Genomic DNA, 6,638 nt, shown 5'->3' with positions numbered 1-6,638 from the left:
GGACGAAGGGGAACTGAATATTGAACTAGTGACTCAAGGTGGGATTGACTGTAGCTAAGAGCCATGCAATAAGTATTGCAATAATCGATATAGGGTCAAGTCATAATTTGATCGCTTATGAGACTTGGGTAGCATTAGATAAAACAAATCTTGAACCCACTGATGCACAAGTTCATAGTGTTCATTTAACAACCACAAAAGCCGAAGGGTGTTTTAATGTTAATATTTCCATAAGAAATAATTCCTTGGTCGTCTCGGAAAGGTGTTTGTCATGCCTGCAGGCTCCATGGAAAAAGAGATGATTCTAAGATGATCTTGGATCTGTGCCAGTAAATGCAATATCCAATGGGAAGAGAGAACAACATTGCTAAGCACAGGCGAGAAGGTCATGTCTATACCCTTATGGAACTCGACAAACAAAGGGAAGCACGTAATATTTGATAAAAGAACAAGTACAGAGGTAACACATCAGGAAACAGCACCAGCACCCATTCTAAGAAGCTCGTCCACACAATACCCAACATCTAAGGGTATGCAGAAGTGGGTGCCTAAGAACCTACTTAAGGGTCAGCCAGCCAAGAAGGACACCATAAATAGTATAAAAATCCAAGGAGGAACCTGTACACAGTTCAAAAGTCTAACCTTGCTGACACGAACCAATTGGAAGAACTCAAAGAAAACCCAAGGATATCGTAAAGCAATGGGTTCGGAAAGACTTATTGCAAGCACAAGGATACTATTTGTTGAAATATACAAGTGAAGAGGGTGTGTGCCGGAACAAGCCCTTGGTTAGAGGCTGTAAAAGAGAATGTGTAAATGTGAGAGAACCTGTGAAAAGGTGATAAGAATCTACTGGGAGAGAATAAAGGGTAGCATGAGGAGATTTAGGAGGTGTGGAGATATTCTGGAGAGGTGGAGAGAATCAAGCAAAGGGTGGAGTGAATCAAGGAGAAATCAGTGGGATTAGATGCTTGGATGTAAACTCTATAAATTGAGGCATTGGCCTAATGAGAATTTGCTGGTTTTTGATTATCCATGCCTACATTAAGCTATCAGTTAATTACTCACTAATCACGTATTAATTATCATCTAATCTCTTTATTAATGATGTTGATTCTAGCATTTGATCCACCATAGCTCATCACATTGCTGTAATTTTAACATGGTATCAGAGCCTAGCCTAGAATCCATCAATTTGTGAGCCCATTATCTTGCTAATCACCAAGCTAATTAGAATTAGTAGATAATTAATATTTTTCCCTCTTTTTCAACTAACCCTTTGTACCCCCACTGGTGGAGGAGCTCTATCTCCTTACATACATCAAATTAGCCCAAATGCTTCTAGCCCAACACAGCTAACTCAGTTGTGCTTCAGCCCATCAAGACAGACCTGCAAACCGCCAACGCAAGCTGCTGAAAATCGCGAATTAGGAGGTGCCATTTTTTTGAGGAGAATTTGATATCTCTACTGCTCTAGATCAAATGGGTCTAATTCCTCTTGGCTCCAAGGGTTTTCAAGCATGCTCTACAAGTTGGTGAAGTCAGAATTTGATTTGATCAAGTCTACAGTGAGATCCAAGCTCTTCATCAAATCTGCAGCAGCAGGTGACTTTGGTAAAACAGAGATTAAGCATTCAATGTTTGGTCAAATCTTGTGTTTCTTGGCTTAATCCTCTACTAGACTAATTGCTATTGATGTCCTTGAAAGGATTTGAGCTCATTTGAACTCTAAGGCCTCAGATCTGGGCTCCCCGCATACTCTATTTTTTGCACACAAAATAGAGGATTAATTTGCTAATCAGTGATTAATCAATGCTAATCGCTATATTTTGGTGCAATTGAGGGTTCAAATTAACCATTAGGTATCTGATACAGATCCCTATAATTTCAAATTACAATTCGGAGATGGTTTGATACTCCAACCATTTCGTACAAATTGGTTACTCTTGATTTAATGTAATTTTTGGTAAAATTATGCAGATAAAATTGTGGTAATTCATCATTTTGCATTTAACCCTTGGTTAATGCTTGCAAATCACATCAAATTCAAGATTATTCACAGTCAGAGTTGCATTTGGGAATGTGCATAAGAATGAATGCTATATGCATTATGTATTGGGCACATTACATCAGTGTAAAAATGGGATCAGACACTGCCCTTGTCCAGAATAAGGCAAGAGGTAAGACCTCCCACATAGATTTGGGTTTGCATTGCATAATGACACAAGATAAACATCAAAAGCCCAAAAGAAATGTCAACAAAACATTTAAACATGTTGCTCACATGGAGCAAGAACTGATGGACAAACTCATGGCCCCAGTCATGAAAGAAGAAGAACATCTCTTTCCAAGAGGAATATCCACACCAAGAAGAAAAGCTAAAGGAAGCATTGAAGGAAGACATGGATGCGTGAAGAGAAGCTGCCACAACAAGAAGACTGAACGAAGAGAAAGACACGGATGCGTGAAGAGAAGCTGCCACAATAAGAAGACTGAAGACAAGAGAAGATGTGAGGCTCCAACGAGTGAGGAGCCATGTGAAAATCTCAGAGAGAGAGAGAGAGAGAGAGAGAGAGAGAGAGAGAGAGAGAGAGAGAGAGAGAGAAACCCCACAACCTAATGTAACCTGCCCCAACAGAGTAAAACCACCTCTGAGCCATCGATGATGTAGGCCATGTGGTAGATGTATGTGTGAGCACTTTAGTCAAGGTCGCCGGGCACTTCTAGTAGCCTTGGACACATAGAGAGAGAGAGAGTGTCAAGGAATCTGAGTTTAGGGACTTGAGGCACTGGTCGTGGACTATCAAGTAAGAGGGAAACTTGGTATAGGGTCCAGGTGTGCTAGGATTGTTCACTTAAGGGGAGGTGTGCTAGGCACTGGTCACAGACTATCAAGTAAGAGGGAAACTTGGTATAGGGTCCAGGTGTGCTAGGAGTATTCACTTGAGGGGAGGTATTGAAATATACAAGTGAATAGGGTGTGTGCAGGAACAAGCCCTTGGTTAGAGGCTATAAAAGAGAATGTGTAAATGTGAGAGAACCTCTGAAAAGGTGAGAAGAATCTACTGGGAAAGAATAAAGGGTAGCATGAGGAGATTTAGGAGGTGTGGAGATATTTTGGGAGAGGTGGAGAGAATCAAGCAAAAGAGGTGTAGTGAATCAAGGAGAAATCAGTGGGATTAGATGCTTGGATGTAATCGTCAGCAGCAGCTCGACCATCATCTCTCTCTCACTTTCTCTGTGCTGATCCTCTACCAGCCTCACAACAAACAAGCTTATCTGCCCTACTACCGGCCCACCACCAAGCAGCAACACCTGTCTCTCTGTCTTTGCTTCACCTGTGGTACCAACTGCCTTCCAGCCCTTCAAGAAGCCTCTCCACCTACAGCTTTCACAAGGCGGCCAAAAACTCTCTTTCGCTACGCCTCCACAGCAGATGCCCAAAGCTGCCTCTACTTCCTTGTACACACAACGGCAACCTTACCTTCAGACTCTTGCTAGCTTGTGTAGCCACTGCAGCGCCAGCAACAAGGCCGTTGCCTGCTTCTGGACCCTCCTCAATCTATACCCTTTGCGGCCCTCTGCAGCCTGTCAGCCGCTACTACATCACCCAGTCGTCACACAAACCTTCCATGGCGGCCTTTAACGCCAGCACCTCCACACATCCTCACAAAACCAAGGCCTGCACCCCTCGCTGGCTGTGTTGTCTTTAACCCACACAATCTGCAGCAACAAAACCCCGCTTCACACACGGCTCCCCAAGCCTTCCACACGGTGGCTATCTCTTTCTTTACGTCTCTCCTGCTGCTGCAGCGCCTGTCAACACCACAAGGTGGCCTGCTCCTCACTGCTTTGCCTTTCAGAGTCGCCCTCTAGCATAGGCCTCCAGCTCCTTTACGTAGCTCACAGCAAGGCGGTCCTCAGCACCTCTGCATACCATGACGCCTCCAGTCACCAACTCTGAGGCAGCCACTCCACCGCTCGCCTCTCCCTCTTGCCTCTGCAGCTCTTCGCCAACTCCAAGAAGGTGCGCTGGCAGCCCGTCAACCCAGTCCCAGTCACCGCCAACCTCACCAGCTCCGCTCACCTTTTCACATGGGAGGGCCCCACCAGCCTCTGCTGCAGCTCACCAGACGACGGCCCTACTACCGGCTGTGCTCACCTCTTCACACGTTGTCCACCTGTCAGCCCGTCGACAGTCTCTAGACGACGGCTACCTTGTCTTCACACGGGGAGGCTCCCCACGACTACACGATGGCCACTAGCCACCTGGCTGCAGCTCCACGCTTTGCCCTCCTCTGCACTCTTGTGGCTACATACGCCCAAGAACCCCCTCCGATCAACACGACGACACACCCTTTTTCTGCAGCCCACGCCAGCTCGCCACCTTCGCCAAGCTTCTAAGACCTGCTGGCAGCAGCGCTGGCATCAAAAGTAAACAGCCAAGTGGCCTCCCCACGTTAATATCATTTTTTATTTCTTAAAACTTCAATGATGGCCACCCTCAAGCCTTGATTTCACACCATTTCTCAAGGCAACACCGGCCCTACCAGTATTAATTGCCATGCCTCCACACACATTCCAAATACAGCCTTTTGATGCCCATTCTATTTCTTGGACGACCACACACTTCAAGATAAAACCTGCTAGTGCCCATGCCTTCATACCTTCAACACAACCCACTTATCCGTGGGGACGCGTACACATATCCAGCCATCGAACAGCTGATAGCACCTGTAGTGAACCTTACTCCGGACGGGCCTGCACGAGCCTTAAACCAAAAGCATCCACCCAAAACACCTGGCAACGCATTCCCAAACAAATCTCTGCACAACTGCCATGCACACGTATATACACGGACCCAAAAGACCTCTCAGAAAAACGCCTGACAATTGGCTCCAAAAGAATCAGGCTGACATTCATTATCACAAAGGAACCATCTCTTTCCTTGACCTTCACGGGAGTAAAGTTCAAGGAATTGGAATTTCCGGATCCCCAGTGCTACAATTAGTCAAGGCTTCCAAATTATTAAAAGGGCTCCGAAAGAGGCAAGTTGTGTATGTCGTCAAAATGAATCTAGTAGACATAAAATGCAAGGCTATAGAACCATAGTGGTTAAGTGAGTATGCCGATGTGTTTCCTGAAGAGCTGACTGAGATGCCTCCATCTCATGAAGTAGATCATGAGATCGAATTAACCCCCAGAGCTCAGCCAGTAGCCCAGTGTGCATACAAAATGCCAGAATAGGGATTCGTCAGACCCAGTGTCTCACCTTGGGGTGTATGGGTATCATCCAAGCTCATAACATGCCAAATACTTCCAAAAATTACTCTTTAAACAATGATTAACAGTCACTAATCCGGCTCTAACAACTTCAAATGTGATCCAAATTCAAAGCCCGAGCATTCATTAGCTCTGTATGATGTTGCTCCACCTCCATGTAAAAGGAATTCGACCAATTTTGAGTAATGTGAGAGTAATTGATTGATTAGTGATGCCCCTATTAATCAGCTCATAATTGATGTTTCCAACTCCAAGATGCTCTTGAAAGCTTCTCCACACTCACATACACACATTTTCTAAGTGATTTGAGCATTCCATGTAGTAAATGGAATCTGAAAGGCATCAAACACATGTAAAAACTCAAAAATTTGCTCTCAGGACTTGCAAATTCAGCGTCGCCTGTTCCTAGGGAAATTTGGAGATGAAAAATGATGGCATATAAGAGTTAGAAAATTTCCAAACTATGCTCCCAACATATCAATGCTTCAATTCCTTACAATAATCACCTCTAATGGCTCTGATTTTGGGCATAAACTCTTTGGTTTTTGAGCAGTTTCAAAATAGTGAGTAGTCTTCTTCAACACTTCACAGATTTGCTTCAAATCAATGCTAATGCAAGGTTTCAAATTGCTCATACATCCAATACTTCCACATACATGTGCCACTCCCAAATTTTCAAGTACATAAGCTCCTCTTGTTTCATAGCTTCAATGGAAACCTCAATTTGTTTCTTGCACCACCTCTTTGCTCAAATCTCATGAAATCACCTGCAATCTGCTCAAGGGAGTTTAGCTTTACTTACCTGTGGTCCTTAGCTTTTTAGATATATTGAGTAGATGTGTGCTCCAAGCTTCTCTTTACTCCACAGCTTCAATGGAAAGCTCCAAAAACTAGAATTTTGCCTCTTGCTTACTCACTCAAGAAACCCTAATAGAGAGCACCAGGCTCTGATGCCATGAAAAGAGAGAGGAGATAGACACCAGGGTAGAGAGGCAAACCCTCACTAGATCTCATTATCTCAAACCATAAACACATACATGATAGAGAAGCTCCATAGCTTTCCTTCATTGCACACTACAAAACATACATGATAGAGAAGCTCCATAGCTTTCCTTCATTGCACACTACAAAACACAACACATTTTCCTAGTGATAAGTTCACACTGTTATAACCTAAGTCTAATGTCCACACACTTGGCGCGGTTGGATGCGGCCATTATTGTCCACACACACTGCTAGACTAGTGTCCAGACGCTACCGCTATCCACTAGATCCCGATGAGCTTACATTCTCAACAGTAATTATCCTAGAGTATCTAATGATGTGTTAACCATTACTCCAAAAGTATGGCAACA

This window comes from Cibotium barometz, chromosome 41 (assembly GCF_041138505.1).
Source record: "Cibotium barometz isolate CiBa-2024 chromosome 41, ASM4113850v1, whole genome shotgun sequence".
Taxonomy (NCBI): domain Eukaryota; kingdom Viridiplantae; phylum Streptophyta; class Polypodiopsida; order Cyatheales; family Cibotiaceae; genus Cibotium; species Cibotium barometz.
This window is presented reverse-complemented; position numbering follows the sequence as displayed.